Here is a 17996-nt window from a genome sequence, read left to right as displayed (position 1 = left end):
TTCTGACGCTGAGACTGACATTTGGCTTGTTCCTCCCAGTGGGATCTTTCTGTGCCTCTGTCCTCCCGCTGCTACATCTTCCTCTCTCTGCTTCAGCCTGGCATTTTCCCAGGGTTTCTGACAATGAAAGCTCGCAATTTTGAAGAACTAAAGGGATAGGAGCAGGAGGAGACCATTCGGCCCGTCAAGACTGTTCGGCCATTCAAAACCATCATGGCCGACCTTGGGCTTCACCTCCACTTTCCCGGGCCACTCCCAACAAAGAACAAAGAAAAGGCCCTCCAAGCCCGTGCCGACCATGCTGCCCACCTGACCTAAAACCTTCTACACTTCCGTGGTCCGTATCCCTCTATTCTCATCCTATTCATGTATTTGTCAAGATGCCCCTTAAACGTCACTATCGTCCCTGCTTCCACCACCTCCTCCGGCAGCGAGTTCCAGGCACCCACTACCCTCTGTGTAGAAACTTCCCGCACACATCCCTTAATTTTGAGACCAACAATCTGTCTCTCCCCAGCCTGAAATGTCTTCAATGCTGGAGCTTCCACCACTCTCTGGAGTGGAGATCTTCAAAGATTCATAACACTTTGACAATAGATTTCTCCTCATCTCAGCCCGAAATGATCTGAGAATCTGTACTGACCCTCTGAACGAGGACCTTACCTATGCGCAATCCCCCATTCTGTCCCTGTAACCCCACTTAACCTGTTGGTCACTATAGCAGAATTTAGGCTGGCTAACCCATCTAACTGCACATCTATGGGCTGTGGGAGGAACCAGAGCACCCGGAGGAAACCCACGCAGACACGGGGAGAACGTGCAGACTCCACACACGAGGTTGGAGTGGATCCCAGGCCCCTGGCGCTGTGATGGTGGGGTGGGGGGTACAGATGGTTTGGAGCAGAACGGCTCGGTGATGCTGTATGCTCTGGAATAGTGATCTGGTTTGGTATCTGATCCAATGCTTCATGTGGTCCAGTCTGGTGGAGGGTCTCTAACCTTGTCCCTCCCTCGGCATCGCTTACTCTGAGTGAGCTGAGGAAAGTTGCCAGGTGATGACCATCTCCAATAATGTAACCATATATTCGATATACCATTGCTCAAACCTTCACTATCGACATCCAGTGAACTACCATTGACCAGAAACAGGACTGGGCTCGTCAGATAAACACTGTGACAGTAAGATCAAGTCAAAGACTGAGAATTGAGGCAATTAACTCATTTCCTAACTTTCCCAAAAGACAGTGTGGTGAAGTACTCTCCACCTGCCTGGAGACACCATCCAGGAGAAAAGTCCTCTTGATCTGCACCTGATCCACCAAATGAAACATCTTTCCCTCCACCACTGACACAATGGCAGCGTATGGTCCATCGACAAGATGCATTGCAGCAAGTCACCAAGATACATTCAACCGAAAGTCAAAAGCTGGGATTGAACCCGAATCCCGGGCGCTGTGAGGCAGCAGTGCTAACCACGGTGCCACCGTGCCGCTCCAATATTTTTTCAATCAGGTCCTCCCTCAGCCTTCTGTGTTCCCTCGAAAACAACCCCAGCCTAACCAGCCTCTCGACAGCTGAAACGCTCCAGCCTAGACAACATCCTGGTAAATCTCCTCTGCTCCCTCTCCAGAGCAATCACTTCCTTTATACAGTGTGGGAGCCAGAACTGCACACACTGCTCCAGCTGGTGTCTGACTATTGTTTTATACGGCTCCATCATATCCTCCCTGTTCTTGTACTCTATACTCGGTTAATAAAGGCACGAGTCCCATCGGCCCTCTGAACCACATTGTCTACTTGTCCTGCTGTCTTCACAGATCTGTGACCCTGCACAGCAAGGTCACTCTGATCCTCTGATCCTGAGACTGTGTCCCGTGGTTTAGATTCCGAGACCAATGGAAACAATTTGTCAAAGCCTCTCGGAATCTTGTATGTTTCATTCTCTGAGCTTGGGAGAATATCGACAGTTTTACTCTACCTCTAATCTCAGGATCAATCTATCCATCTTCACTGTTCCACCTCCAATACAGGTAAATCCTGGTGTAAATATGGATACTGAGGCAGGAACGTTTCCAGAATTTGGCTGAGTGTAATGGTGAGATGCAAATGCAGCATTTATCCCACTGACGGTGATGATGGGAAAAGCCGTGTTTATCCCACTGACGGTGATGATGGGAAAAGCCGTGTTTATCCCAGTGACGGTGATGGTGGGAAAAGCCGTGTTTATCCCACTGACGGTGATGGTGGGAAAAGCCGTGTTTATCCCACTGACGGTGATGGTGGGAAAAGCAGTGTTTATCCGACTTACGGTGATGGTGGGAAAAGCAGTGTTTATCCCACTGACGGTGATGGTGGGAAAAGCCGTGTTTATCCCACTGACGGTGATGATGGGAAAAGCCGTGTTTATCCCACTCACGGTGATGGTGGGAAAAGCCGTGTTTATCCCACTGACGGTGGTGATGGGAAAAGCCGTGTTTATCCCACTGACGGTGATGGTGGGAAAAGCCGTGTTTATCCCACTGACGGTGATGGTGGGAAAAGCAGTGTTTATCCGACTTACGGTGATGGTGGGAAAAGCAGTGTTTATCCCACTGACGGTGATGGTGGGAAAAGCCGTGTTTATCCCACTGACGGTGGTGATGGGAAAAGTCGTGTTTATCCCACTGACGGTGGTGATGGGAAAAGCCGTGTTTATCCCACTGACGGTGATGGTGGGAAAAGCCGTGTTTATCCCACTCACGGTGATGGTGGGAAAAGCCGTGTTTATCCCACTCACGGTGATGGTGGGAAAAGCCGTGTTTATCCCACTGACGGTGGTGATGGGAAAAGTCGTGTTTATCCCACTGACGGTGATGATGGGAAAAGCCGTGTTTATCCCACTGACGGTGATGGTGGGAAAAGCCGTGTTTATCCCACTGACGGCAATGGTGGGAAAAGCCGCGTTTATCCCACTGACGGTGATGATGGGAAAAGCCGTGTTTATCCCACTGACGGTGATGGTTGGAAAAGCCGTGTTTATCCCACTGACGGTGATGGTTGGAAAAGCCGTGTTTATCCCACTGACGGTGATAATGGGAAAAGCCGTGTTTACCCCACTGACGGTGATGGTGGGAAAAGCCGTGTTTATCCCACTGACGGTGATGGTGGGAAAAGCCGTGTTTATCCCACTGACGGTGATGGTTGGAAAAGCCGTGTTTATCCCACTGACGGTGATAATGGGAAAAGCCGTGTTTACCCCACTGACGGTGATGGTGGGAAAAGCCGTGTTTATCCCACTGACGGTGATGGTGGGAAAAGCCGTGTTTATCCCACTCACGGTAATGGTGGGAAAAGCCGTGTTTACCCCACTGACGGTGATGGTGGGAAAAGCCGTGTTTATCCCACTCACGGTAATGGTGGGAAAAGCCGTGTTTACCCCACAGATGGTGATGGTGGGAAAAGCCGTGTTTATCCCACTGACGGTGATGGTGGGAAAAGCCGTGTTTATCCCACTCACGGTGATGGTGGGAAAAGCCGTGTTTACCCCACTGACGGCAATGGTGGGAAAAGCCGCGTTTATCCCACTGACAGTGATGGTGGGAAAAGCCGTGTTTATCCCACTGACGGTGATGGTGGGAAAAGCCGTGTTTACCCCACTGATAGCAATGGTGGGAAAAGCCGCGTTTATCCCACTGACGGTGATGGTGGGAAAAGCCGTGTTGATCCCGCTCACGGTGATGGTGGGAAAAGCTGTGTTTATCCCACTGACGGTGATGGTGGGAAAAGCCGTATTTGTCCCGCTCACGGTGATGGTTGGAAAAGCCGTGTTTATCCCACTCACGGTGATGATGGGAAAAGCTGTGTTTATCCCACTGACGGTGATGATGGGAAAAGCCGTATTTGTCCCGCTCACGGTGATGGTTGGAAAAGCCGTGTTTATCCCACTCACGGTGATGATGGGAAAAGCTGTGTTTATCCCACTGACGGTGATGGTGGGAAAAGCCGTGTTTATCCCACTCACGGTGATGATGGGAAAAGCCGTGTTTATCCCACTGACGGTGATGGTGGGAAAAGCCATGTTTATCCCACTGACGGTGATGGTGGGAATAGCCGTGTTTATCCCACTGACGGTGATGGTGGGAAAAGCCGTGTTTATCCCACTGACAGTGATAATGGGAAAAGCCGTGTTTACCCCAATGACGGTGATGGTGGGAAAAGCCGTGTTTATCCCACTGACGGTAATGGTGGGAAAAGCCGTGGTTATCCCACTCACGGTAATGGTGGGAAAAGCCGTGTTTATCCCACTGACGGTGATGGTGGGAAAAGCCGTGTTTACCCCACTGACGTTGATGGTGGGAAAAGCCGTGTTTACCCCTCTGACGGTGATGGTTGGAAAAGCCGTGTTTATCCCACTGACGGTGATGGTGGGAAAAGCCGTGTTTATCCCACTGACGGTGATGGTGGGAAAAGCCGTGTTTACCCCACTGACGGTGATTGTGGGAAAAGCCGTGTTTACCCCACTGACGGTGATGGTGGGAAAAGCCGTGTTTATCCCACTGACGGTGATGGTGGGAAAAGCCGTGTTTACCCCACTGACGGTGATTGTGGGAAAAGCCGTGTTTATCCCACTGACGGTGATGGTGGGAAAAGCCGTGTTTATCCCACTGACGGTGATGGTGGGAAAAGCCGTGTTTATCCCACTGACGGTGATGGTGGGAAAAGCCGTGTTTATCCCACTGACGGTGATGGTGGGAAAAGCCGTGTTTATCCCACTGACGGTGATGATGGGAAAAGCCGTGTTTACCTCACTGACGGTGATGGTTGGAAAAGCCGTGTTTACCCCACTGACGGTGATGGTGGGAAAAGCCGTGTTTATCCCACTGACGGTGATGGTGGGAAAAGCCGTGTTTATCCCACTGACGGTGATGGTGGGAAAAGCCGTGTTTACCCCACTGACGGTGATTGTGGGAAAAGCCGTGTTTATCCCACTGACGGTGATGGTGGGAAAAGCCGTGTTTATCCCACTGACGGTGATGATGGGAAAAGCCGTGTTTACCCCACTGACGGTGATGGTGGGAAAAGCCGTGTTTATCCCACTCACGGTGATGGTGGGAAAAGCCGTGTTTATCCCACTGACGGTGATGGTGGGAAAAGCAGTGTTTATCCCACTGACGGTGATGGTGGGAAAAGCCGTGTTTACCCCACTGACGGTGATGGTTGGAAAAGCCGTGTTTACCCCACTGACGGTGATGGTGGGAAAAGCCGTGTTTATCCCACTCACGGTGATGGTGGGAAAAGCCGTGTTTATCCCACTGACGGTGATGGTGGGAAAAGCAGTGTTTATCCCACTGACGGTGATGGTTGGAAAAGCCGTGATTACCCGACTGACGGCGATGGTGGGAAAAGCCGTGTTTATCCCACTGATGGTGATGGTGGGAAAAGCCGTGTTTATCCCACTCACTGTGATGGTGGGAAAAGCCGTGTCTATCCCACTGACGGTGATGGTGGGAAAAGCCGTGTTTATCCCACTCAAGGTGATGGTGGGAAAAGCCGTGTTTATCGCACTGACGGTGATGATGGGAAAAGTCGTGTTTATCCCACTGACGGTGATGGTGGGAAAAGCCGTGTTTATCCCACTCACGGTGATGGTGGGAAAAGCCGTGTTTATCCCACTGACGGTGATGGTGGGAAAAGTCGTGTTTATCCCACTGACGGTGATGGTGGGAAAAGCCGTGTTTATCCCACTCACGGTGATGGTGGGAAAAGCCGTGTTTATCCCAGTGACGGTGATGGTGGGAAAAGCCGTGTTTATCCCACTGACGGTGATGATGGGAAAAGCCGTGTTTATCCCACTGATGGTGATGGTGGGAAAAGCCGTGTTTATCCCACTCACTGTGATGGTGGGAAAAGCCGTGTCTATCCCACTGACGGTGACGGTGGGAAAAGCCGTGTTTATCCCACTCACGGTGATGGTGGGAAAAGTCGTGTTTATCCCACTGACGGTGATGGTGGGAAAAGCCGTGTTTATCCTACTGACGGTGATGGTGGGAAAAGCCGTGTTTATCCCACTGACGGTGATGGTGGGAAAAGTCGTGTTTATCCCACTGACGGTGATGGTGGGAAAAGCCGTGTTTATCCCACTGACGGTGATGGTGGGAAAAGCCGTGTTTATCCCACTCACGGCGATGCTGGGAAAAGCCGTGTTTATCCCACTGACGGTGATGGTGGGAAAAGCCGTGTTTATCCCACTGACGGTGATGGTGGGAAAAGTCGTGTTTATCCCACTCACGGCGATGCTGGGAAAAGCCGTGTTTATCCCACTGACGGTGATGGTGGGAAAAGTCGTGTTTATCCCACTGACGGTAATGGTGGGAAAAGCCGTGTTTATCCCACTCACGGCGATGCTGGGAAAAGCCGTGTTTATCCCACTGACGGTGATGGTGGGAAAAGTCGTGTTTATCCCACTCACGGTGATGATGGGAAAAGCCGTGTTTATCCCACTGACGGTGATGGTGGGAAAAGCCGTGTTTATCCCACTGACGGTGATGGTGGGAAAAGCCGTGTTTATCCCACTGACGGTGATGGTGTGAAAAGCCGTGTTTATCCCACTGACGGTGATGGTGGAAAAAGCCGTGTTTATCCCACTGACGGTGATGGTGGGAAAAGCCGTGTTTATCCCACTGACGGTGATGGTGGGAATAGCCGTGTTTATCCCACTGACGGTGATGGTGGGAAAAGCCGTGTTTATCCCACTGACGGTGATGGTGGGAAAAGCCGTGTTTATCCCACTGACGGTGATGGTGGGAAAAGCCGTGTTTATCCCACTGACGGTGATAATGGCAAAAGCCGTGTTTACCCCACTGACGGTGATGATGGGAAAAGCCGTGTTTATCCCACTGACGGTGATGGTGGGAAAAGCCGTGTTTACCCCTCTGACGGTGATGGTTGGAAAAGCCGTGTTTATCCCACTGACGGTGATGGTGGGAAAAGCCGTGTTTATCGCACTGACGGTGATGGTGGGAAAAGCCGTGTTCTCCCACTGACGGTGATGGTGGGAAAAGCCGTGTTTACCCCACTGACGGTGATTGTGGGAAAAGCCGTGTTTATCCCACTGACGGTGATGGTGGGAAAAGCCGTGTTTATCCCACTGACGGTGATGATGGGAAAAGCCGTGTTTATCCCACTGACGGTGATGGTGGGAAAAGCCGTGTTTACCTCACTGACGGTGATGGTTGGAAAAGCCGTGTTTACCCCACTGATGGTGATGGTGGGAAAAGCCGTGTTTATCCCACTCACGGTGATGATGGGAAAAGCCGTGTTTATCCCACTCACGGTGATGATGGGAAAAGCCGTGTTTATCCCACTGACGGTAATGGTGGGAAAAGCCGTGTCTATCCCACTCACGGTGATGGTGGGAAAAGCCGTGTTTATCCCACTCACGGTGATGGTGGGAAAAGCCGTGTTTATCCCACTCACGGTGATGGTGGGAAAAACCGTGTTTATCCCACTGACGGTGATGGTGGGAAAAGCCGTGTTTATCCCACTGACGGTGATGATGGGAAAAGCCGTGTTTATCCCACTGATGGTGATGGTGGGAAAAACCGTGTTTATCCCACTGACGGTGATGGTGGGAAAAGCCGTGTTTATCCCACTGACGGTGATGGTGGGAAAAGCCGTGTTTATCCCACTGACGGTGATGGTGGGAAAAGCCGTGTTTATCCCACTGACGGTGATGGTGGGAAAAGCCGTGTTTATCCCACTGACGGTGATGGTGGGAAAAGCCGTGTTTATCCCACTGACGGTGATGGTGGGAATAGCCGTGTTTATCCCACTGACGGTGATGGTGGGAAAAGCCGTGTTTATCCCACTGACGGTGATAATGGGAAAAGCCGTGTTTACCCCAATGACGGTGATGGTGGGAAAAGCCGTGTTTATCCCACTGACGGTGATGGTGGGAAAAGCCGTGGTTATCCGACTCACGGTAATGGTGGGAAAAGCCGTGTTTATCCCACTGACGGTGATGGTGGGAAAAGCCGTGTTTACCCCACTGACGGTGATGGTGGGAAAAGCCGTGTTTACCCCTCTGACGGTGATGGTTGGAAAAGCCGTGTTTATCCCACTGACGGTGATGGTGGGAAAAGCCGTGTTTATCCCACTGACGGTGATGGTGGGAAAAGCCGTGTTTACCCCACTGACGGTGATTGTGGGAAAAGCCGTGTTTACCCCACTGACGGTGATGGTGGGAAAAGCCGTGTTCTCCCACTGACGGTGATGGTGGGAAAAGCCGTGTTTACCCCACTGACGGTGATTGTGGGAAAAGCCGTGTTTATCCCACTGACGGTGATGGTGGGAAAAGCCGTGTTTATCCCACTGACGGTGATGATGGGAAAAGCCGTGTTTATCCCACTGACGGTGATGGTGGGAAAAGCCGTGTTTACCTCACTGACGGTGATGGTTGGAAAAGCCGTGTTTACCCCACTGACGGTGATGGTGGGAAAAGCCGTGTTTATCCCACTGATGGTGATGGTGGGAAAAGCCGTGTTTATCCCACTCACGGTGATGGTGTGAAAAGCCGTGTTTATCCCACTGACGGTGATGGTGGGAAAAGCCGTGTTTATCCCACTGACGGTGATGGTGTGAAAAGCCGTGTTTATCCCACTCACGGTGATGGTGGGAAAAGCCGTGTTTACCCCACTGACGGTGATGGTTGGAAAAGCCGTGATTACCCGACTGACGGTGATGGTGGGAAAAGCCGTGTTTATCCCACTGATGGTGATGGTGGGAAAAGCCGTGTTTATCCCACTCACGGTGATGGTGGGAAAAGCCGTGTTTATCCCACTCACGGTGATGGTGGGAAAAGCCGTGTTTATCGCACTGACGGTGATGATGGGAAAAGCCGTGTTTATCCCACTGATGGTGATGGTGGGAAAAGCCGTGTTTATCCCACTCACTGTGATGGTGGGAAAAGCCGTGTCTATCCCACTCACGGTGATGGTGGGAAAAGCCGTGTTTATCCCACTCACGGTGATGGTGGGAAAAGCCGTGTTTATCCCACTCACGGTGATGGTGTGAAAAGCCGTGTTTATCCCACTGACGGTGATGGTGGGAAAAGCCGTGTTTATCCCACTGACGGTGATGGTGTGAAAAGCCGTGTTTATCCCACTGACGGTGATGGTGGGAAAAGCCGTGTTTATCCCACTGACGGTGATGGTGTGAAAAGCCGTGTTTATCCCACTCACGGTGATGGTGGGAAAAGCCGTGTTTACCCCACTGACGGTGATGGTTGGAAAAGCCGTGATTACCCGACTGACGGTGATGGTGGGAAAAGCCGTGTTTATCCCACTGATGGTGATGGTGGGAAAAGCCGTGTTTATCCCACTCACGGTGATGGTGGGAAAAGCCGTGTTTATCCCACTCACGGTGATGGTGGGAAAAGCCGTGTTTATCGCACTGACGGTGATGATGGGAAAAGCCGTGTTTATCCCACTGATGGTGATGGTGGGAAAAGCCGTGTTTATCCCACTCACTGTGATGGTGGGAAAAGCCGTGTCTATCCCACTCACGGTGATGGTGGGAAAAGCCGTGTTTATCCCACTCACGGTGATGGTGGGAAAAGCCGTGTTTATCCCACTCACGGTGATGGTGGGAAAAGCCGTGTTTATCGCACTGACGGTGATGGTGGGAAAAGCCGTGTTTATCCCACTCACGGTGATGGTGGGAAAAGCCGTGTCTATCCCACTCACGGTGATGGTGGGAAAAGCCGTGTCTATCCCACTCACGGTGATGGTGGGAAAAGCCGTGTTTATCCCACTCACGGTGATGGTGGGAAAAGCCGTGTTTATCCCACTCACGGTGATGGTGGGAAAAACCGTGTTTATCCCACTGACGGTGATGGTGGGAAAAGCCGTGTTTATCCCACTGACGGTGATGGTGGGAAAAGCCGTGTTTATCCCACTCACGGTGATGGTGGGAAAAGCCGTGTTTATCCCACTGACGGTGATGATGGGAAAAACCGTGTTTATCCCACTGACGGTGATGATGGGAAAAGCCGTGTTTACCCCACTGACGGTGATGGTGGGAAAAGCCGTGTTTATCCCACTGACGGTGATGATGGGAAAAACCGTGTTTATCCCACTGACGGTGATGATGGGAAAAACCGTGTTTATCCCACTGACGGTGATGATGGGAAAAGCCGTGTTTACCCCACTGACGGTGATGGTGGGAAAAGCCGTGTTTATCCCACTGACGGTGATGGTGGGAAAAGCCGTGTCTATCCCACTGACGGTGATGATGGGAAAAGCCGTGTTTACCCCACTGACGGTGATGGTGGGAAAAGCCGTGTTTATCCCACTGACGGTGATGGTGGGAAAAGCCGTGTCTATCCCACTGACGGTGATGATGGGAAAAGCCGTGTTTATCCCACTGACGGTGATGGTGGGAAAAGCCGTGTTTATCCCACTGACGGTGATGGTGGCAAAAGCCGTGTCTATCCCACTGACGGTGATGGTGGGAAAAGTCGTGTTTATCCCACTGACGGTGATGGTGGGAAAAGCCGTGTCTATCCCACTGACGGTGATGGTGGGAAAAGCCGTGTTTATCCCACTGACGGTGATGGTGGGAAAAGCCGTGTTTATCCCACTGACGGTGATGGTGGGAAAAGCCGTGTTTATCCCACTCACGGCGATGATGGGAAAAGCCGTGTTTATCCCACTGACGGTGATGGTGGGAAAAGCCGTGTTTATCGCACTGACGGTGATGGTGGGAAAAGCCGTGTTTATCCCACTCACGGCGATGATGGGAAAAGCCGTGTTTATCGCAATGTCGGTGATGGTGGGAAAAGCCGTGTTTATCCCACTGACGGTGATGGTGGGAAAAGCCGTGTTTATCCCACTCACGGTGATGCTGCGAAAAGCCGTGTTTATCCCGCTCATGGTGATGGTGGGAAAAGCCGTGTTTAACCCACTGACGGTGATGGTGGGAAAAGCCGTGTTTATCCCGCTCACGGTGATGGTGGGAAAAGCCGTGTTTATCCCACTGACGGTGATGGTGGGAAAAGCCGTGTTTATCCCACTCACTGTGATGGTGGGAAAAGCCGTGTCTATCCCACTGACGGTGATGGTGGGAAAAGCAGCGTTTATCCCACTGACGGTGATTGTGGGAAAAGCCGTGTTTATCCCACTGACGGCGATGGTGGGAAAAGCCGTGTTTATCCCACTCACGGTGATGGTGGGAAAAGCAGTGTTTATCCCATTCACGGTGATGATGGGAAAAGCAGCGTTTATCCCGCTCACGGTGATGGTGGGAAAAGCCGTGTTTATCCCACTGACGGTGATGGTGGGAAAAGTCGTGTTTATTCCGCTCACGGTGATGGTGGGAAAAGCCGTGTTTATCCCACTGACGGTGATGGTGGGAAAAGCAGCGTTTATCCCACTGACGGTGATTGTGGGAAAAGCCGTGTTTATCCCACTGACGGTGATGGTGGGAAAAGCCGTGTTTATCCCACTCACGGTGATGGTGGGAAAAGCAGTCTTTATCCCATTCACGGTGATGATGGGAAAAGCACCGTTTATCCCACTGACGGTGATGGTGGGAAAAGCCGTGTTTATCCCACTGACGGTGATGGTGGGAAAGCCGTGTTTATCCCACTGACGGTGATGGTGGGAAAAGCCGTGTTTACCCCACTGACGGTGATGGTGGGAAAAGCCGTGTTAATCCCACTGACGGTGATGGTGGGAAAGCCGTGTTTATCCCACTGACGGCGATGGTGGGAAAAGCAGTGTTTATCCCACTGACGGTGATGGTGGGAAAAGCCGTGTTTATCCCACTGACGGTGATGATGGGAAAAGCCGTGTTTATCCCACTCACGGTGATGGTGGGAAAAGCAGTGTTTATCCCACTGACGGTGATGGTGGGAAAAGCAGTGTTTATCCCACTCACGGTGATGGTGGGAAAAGCCGTGTTTATCCCACTGACGGTGATGGTGGGAAAAGCAGTGTTTATCCCACTGACGGTGATGGTGGGAAAAGCCGTGTTTATCCCACTCACGGTGATGGTGGGAAAAGCCGTGTTTATCCCACTGACGGTGATGGTGGGAAAAGCCGTGTTTATCCCACTGACGGTGATGGTGGGAAAAGCCGTGTTTATCCCACTGACGGTGATGGTGGGAAAAGCCGTGTTTATCCCACTGACGGTGATGGTGGGAAAAGCCGTGTTTATCCCACTGACGGTGTTGGTGGGAAAAGCCGTGTTTATCCCACTGACGGTGATGGTGGGAAAAGCCGTGTTTATCCCACTCACGGTGATGATGGGAAAAGCCGTGTTTATCCCAGTGACGGTGATGATGGGAAAAGCCGTGTTTATCCCACTGACGGTGATGGTGGGAAAAGCCGTGTTTACCCCACTGACGGCAATGGTGGGAAAAACCACGTTTATCCCACTGACGGTGATGGTGGGAAAAGCCGTGTTTATCCCACTGACGGTGATGGTGGGAAAAGCCGTGTTTATCCCACTGACGGTGATGGTGGGAAAAGCCATGTTTACCCCACTGACGGTGATGCTGGGAAAAGCCGTGTTTATCCCACTGACGGTGATGGTGGGAAAAGCCGCGTTTATCCCACTGACGGTGATGGTGGGAAAAGCCGTGTTCATCCCACTGACGGTGATGGTGGGAAAAGCCGTGTTTATCCCACTCACGGTGATGGTGGGAAAAGCCGTGTTTATCCCACTGACGGTGATGCTGGGAAAAGCCCTGTTTATCCCACTGACGGTGATGGTGGGAAAAGCCGTGTATATCCCACTGACGGTGATGGTGGGAAAAGCCGTGTATGTCCAACTGACGGTGATGGTGGGAATAGCCCTGTTTATCCCACTGACGGTGATGGTGGGAAAAGCCGTGTTTATCCCACTGACGGTGATAATGGGAAAAGCCGTGTTTACCCCACTGACGGTGATGGTGGGAAAAGCCGTGTTTATCCCAGTGACGGTGATGATGGGAAAAGCCGTGTTTATCCCACTGACGGTGATGGTGGAAAAGCCGTGTTTATCCCACTGACGGTGATGGTTGGAAAAGCCGTGTTTATCCCACTGACGGTGATGATGGAAAAAGCCGTGTTTACCTCACTGACGGTGATAATGGGAAAAGCCGTGTTTACCCCACTGACGGTGATGGTGGGAAAAGCCGTGTTTATCCCAGTGACGGTGATGATGGGAAAAGCCGTGTTTATCCCACTCACGGTGATGGTTAGAAAAGCCGTGTTTATCCCAGTGACGGTGATGATGGGAAAAGCCGTGTTTATCCCACTCACGGTGATGGTGGGAAAAGCCGTGTTTACCCCACTGACGGTGATGGTTGGAAAAGCCGTGTTTATCCCACTGACGGTGGTGGTGGAAAAAGCCGTGTTTATCCCACTGACGGTGATGGTGGGAAAAGCCGTGTTTACCCCACTGACGGTGATGGTGGGAAAAGCCGCGTTTATCCCACTGACGGTGATGATGGGAAAAGCCGTGTTTATCCCACTCACTGTGACGGTGGGAAAAGCCGTGTTTATCCCACTGACGGTGATGGTGGGAAAAGCCGTGTTTATCCCACTGACGATGATAATGGGAAAAGCCGTGTTTATCCCACTGACGGTGATGGTGGGAAAAGCCGTGTTTATCCCACTGACGGTGATGGTGGGAAAAGCCGTGTTTATCCCACTGACGGTGATGGTGGGAAAAGCCGTGTTTATCCCACTGACGGTGATGGTGGGAAAAGCCGTGTTTATCCCACTGACGGTGATGATGGGAAAAGCCGTGTTTATCCCACTGACGGTGATGATGGGAAAAGCCGTGTTTATCCCACTGACGGTGATGGTGGGAAAAGCCGTGTTTATCCCACTGACGGTGATGATGGTATAAGCCGTGTTTATCCCACTGACGGTGATGGTGGGAAAAGCCGTGTTTATCCCACTGACGGTGATGGTGGGAAAAGCCGTGTTTATCCCACTGACGGTGATGGTGGGAAAAGCCGTGTTTATCCCACTGACGGTGATGATGGTATAAGCCGTGTTTATCCCACTGACGGTGATGATGGTATAAGCCGTGTTTATCCCACTGACGGTGATGGTGGGAAAAGCCGTGTTTATCCCACTGACGGTGATGATGGTATAAGCCGTGTTTATCCCACTGACGGTGATGATGGGAAAAGCCGTGTTTATCCCACTGACGGTGATGGTGGGAAAAGCCGTGTTTATCCCACTGACGGTGATGATGGTATAAGCCGTGTTTATCCCACTGACGGTGATGGTGGGAAAAGCCGTGTTTACCCCACTGACGGTGATGGTGGGAAAAGCCGTGTTTATCCCACTCACGGTGATGGTGGGAAAAGCCGTGTTTATCCCACTGACGGTGATGGTGGGAAAAGCCGTGTTTATCCCACTGACGGTGATGGTGGTATAAGCCGTGTTTATCCCACTGACGGTGATGGTGGGAAAAGCCGTGTTTATCCCACTGACGGTGATGGTGGGAAAAGCCGTGTTTATCCCACTGACGGTGATGATGGTATAAGCCGTGTTTATCCCACTGACGGTGATGGTGGGAAAAGCCGTGTTTATCCCACTGACGGTGATGATGGTATAAGCCGTGTTTATCCCACTGACGGTGATGGTGGGAAAAGCCGTGTTTATCCCACTGACGGTGATGATGGTATAAGCCGTGTTTATCCCACTGACGGTGATGGTGGGAAAAGCCGTGTTTATCCCACTGACGGTGATGGTGGGAAAAGCCGTGTTTATCCCACTGACGGTGATGATGGTATAAGCCGTGTTTATCCCACTGACGGTGATGGTGGGAAAAGCCGTGTTTATCCCACTGACGGCGATGATGGGAAAAGCCGTGTTTATCCCACTGACGGTGATGGTGGGAAAAGCCGTGTTTATCCCACTGACGGTGATGGTGGGAAAAGCAGCGTTTATCCCACTCACGGTGATGGTGGGAAAAGCCGTGTTTATCCCACTGACGGTGATGATGGTATAAGCCGTGTTTATCCCACTCACGGTGATGGTGGGAAAAGCCGTGTTTATCCCACTGACGGTGATGATGGGAAAAGCCGTGTTTATCCCACTCACGGTGATGGTGGGAAAAGCCGTGTTTATCCCACTGACGGTGATGGTGGGAAAAGCAGCGTTTATCCGACTGACGGTGATGATGGGAAAAGCCGTGTTTATCCCACTGACGGTGATGCTGGGAAAAGCCGTGTTTATCCCACTGACGGTGATGGTGGGAAAAGCAGCGTTTATCCGACTGACGGTGATGGTGGGAAAAGCCGTGTTTATCCCACTGACGGTGATGCTGGGAAAAGCCGTGTTTATCCCACTGACGGTGATGGTGGGAAAAGCAGCGTTTATCCGACTGACGGTGATGGTGGGAAAAGCCGTGTTTATCCCACTGACGGCGATGGTGGGAAAAGAGATGTTTATCCCACTCACGGCGATGGTGGGAAAAGCCGTGTTTATCCCACTCACGGTGATGGTGGGAAAAGCCGTGTTTTTCCCACACACGGTGATGGTGGGAAAAGCCGTGTTTATCCCACTGACGGTGATGGTGGGAAAAGCCGTGTTTATCCCACGGACGGCGATGGTGGGAAAAGAGATGTTTATCCCACTCACTGTGATGGTGGGAAAAGCCGTGTTTTTCCCACCCACGGTGATGATGGGAAAAGCCGTGTTTACCCCACTGACGGTGATGGTGCAAAATGCCGTGTTTATCCCACTCACGGTGATGGTGGGAAAAGCCGCGTTTATCCCACTCACTGTGATTTTGGGAAAAGCCGTGTTTATCCCACTGACGGTGATGGTGGGAAAAGCCGTGTTTACCCCACTGACGGTGATGGTGGGAAAAGCCGTGTTTATCCCACTGACGGTGATGATGGGAAAAGCCGTGTTTATCCCACTGACGGTGATGGTGGGAAAAGCCGTGTTTATCCCACTGACGGTGATGATGGGAAAAGCCGTGTTTATCCCACTCACGGTGATGATGGGAAAAGCCGTGTTTATCCCACTGACGGTGATGGTGGGAAAAGCCGTGTTTATCCCACTGACGGTGATGATGGGAAAAGCCGTGTTTATCCCACTGACGGTGATGGTGGGAAAAGCCGTGTTTATCCCACTGACGGTGATGGTGGGAAAAGCCGTGTTTATCCCACTGACGGTGATGATGGGAAAAGCCGTGTTTATCCCACTGAACGTGATGGTGGGAAAAGCCGTGTTTATCCCACTGACGGTGATGGTGGGAAAAGCCATGTTTATCCCACTCACGGTGATGGTGGGAAAAGCCGTGTTTATCCCACTGACGGTGATGGTGGGAAAAGCCGTGTTTATCCAACTCACGGTGATGGTGGGAAAAGCCGTGTTTATCCCAATGACGGTGATGGTGGGAAAAGCCGTGTTTATCCCACTGACGGTGATGGTGGGAAAAGCCGTGTTTATCCCACTGACGGTGATGGTGGGAAAAGCCGTGTTTATCCCACTGACGGCGATGGTGGGAAAAGAGATGTTTATCCCACTCACGGTGATGGTGGGAAAAGCCGTGTTTATCCCACTGACGGTGATGGTGGGAAAAGCCGTGTTTATCCCACTGACGGTGATGGTGGGAAAAGCCGTGTTTATCCCACTCACGGTGATGGTGGGAAAAGCCGTGTTTATCCCACGGACGGTGATGGTGGGAAAAGCCGTGTTTATCCAACTCACGGTGATGGTGGGAAAAGCCGTGTTTATCCCACTGACGGTGATGGTGGAAAAAGCCGTGTTTATCCCACTGATGGTAATGGTGGGAAAAGCCGTGTTTATCCCACTGACGGTGATGGTGGGAAAAGTTGTGTTTATCCCGCTCACGGTGATGGTGGGAAAAGCCGTGTTTATCCCACTGACGGTGATGGTGGGAAAAGCCGTGTTTATCCCACTGACGGTGATGATGGTATAAGCCGTGTTTATCCCACTGACGGTGATGGTGGGAAAAGCCGTGTTTACCCCACTGACGGTGATGATGGGAAAAGCCGTGTTTATCCCACTGACGGTGATGCTGGGAAAAGCCGTGTTTATCCCACTGACGGTGATGGTGGGAAAAGCCGTGTTTATCCCACTGACGGTGATGGTGGGAAAAGCAGCGTTTATCCCACTGACGGTGATTGTGGGAAAAGCCCTGTTTATCCCACTGACGGCGATGGTGGGAAAAGCCGTGTTTATCCCACTGACGGTGATGATGGGAAAAGCCGTGTTTATCCCACTGACGGTGATGGTGGGAAAAGCCGTGTTTATCCCACTCACGGTGATGGTGGGAAAAGCCGTGTTTATCCCACTGACGGTGATGGTGGGAAAAGCAGCGTTTATCCCACTGACGGTGATTGTGGGAAAAGCCCTGTTTATCCCACTGACGGCGATGGTGGGAAAAGCCGCGTTTATCCCACTGACGGTGATGGTGGGAAAAGCCGTGTTTACCCCAATCACTGTGATGGTGGGAAAAGCCGCGTTTATCCCACTCACGGTGATGATGGGAAAAGCCATGTTTATCCCACTCACGGTGATGGTGGGAAAAGCCGTGTTTATCCCACTGACGGTGATGATGGGAAAAGTCGTGTTTATCCCACTCACGGTGATGGTGGGAAAAGCCGTGTTTATCCCACTGACGGTGATGGTGGGAAAAGCAGCGTTTATCCCACTGACGGTGATTGTGGGAAAAGCCCTGTTTATCCCACTGACGGCGATGGTGGGAAAAGCCGTGTTTATCCCATTCACGGTGATGATGGGAAAAGCCGTGTTTATCCCACTGACGGTGATGGTGGGAAAAGTCGTGTTTATCCCAGTGACGGTGATGGTGGGAAAAGCCGTGTTTATCCCACTCACGGTGATGGTGGGAAAAGCCGTGTTTATCCCATTCACGGTGATGATGGGAAAAGCCGTGTTTATCCCACTGACGGTGATGGTGGGAAAAGTCGTGTTTATCCCACTGACGGTGATGGTGGGAAAAGCCGTGTTTATCCCACT

General features: G+C 51.6%; 1 protein-coding gene across 1 annotated transcript in view; it reads left to right on the top strand.

Moving 5' to 3' along the window:
• Nucleotides 1–17996, top strand: part of LOC140402510 (pancreatic secretory granule membrane major glycoprotein GP2-like) — a 285624-nt gene that overhangs the window by 142476 nt on the left and 125152 nt on the right. The window lies entirely within an intron of this gene.

This window comes from Scyliorhinus torazame, chromosome 25, assembly GCF_047496885.1.
Source record: "Scyliorhinus torazame isolate Kashiwa2021f chromosome 25, sScyTor2.1, whole genome shotgun sequence".
In the NCBI taxonomy this organism is placed as follows: Eukaryota; Metazoa; Chordata; class Chondrichthyes; order Carcharhiniformes; family Scyliorhinidae; genus Scyliorhinus; species Scyliorhinus torazame.
Note: the sequence above shows the minus strand (reverse complement) of the source record. Positions and strands in the feature narration are given on the sequence as shown.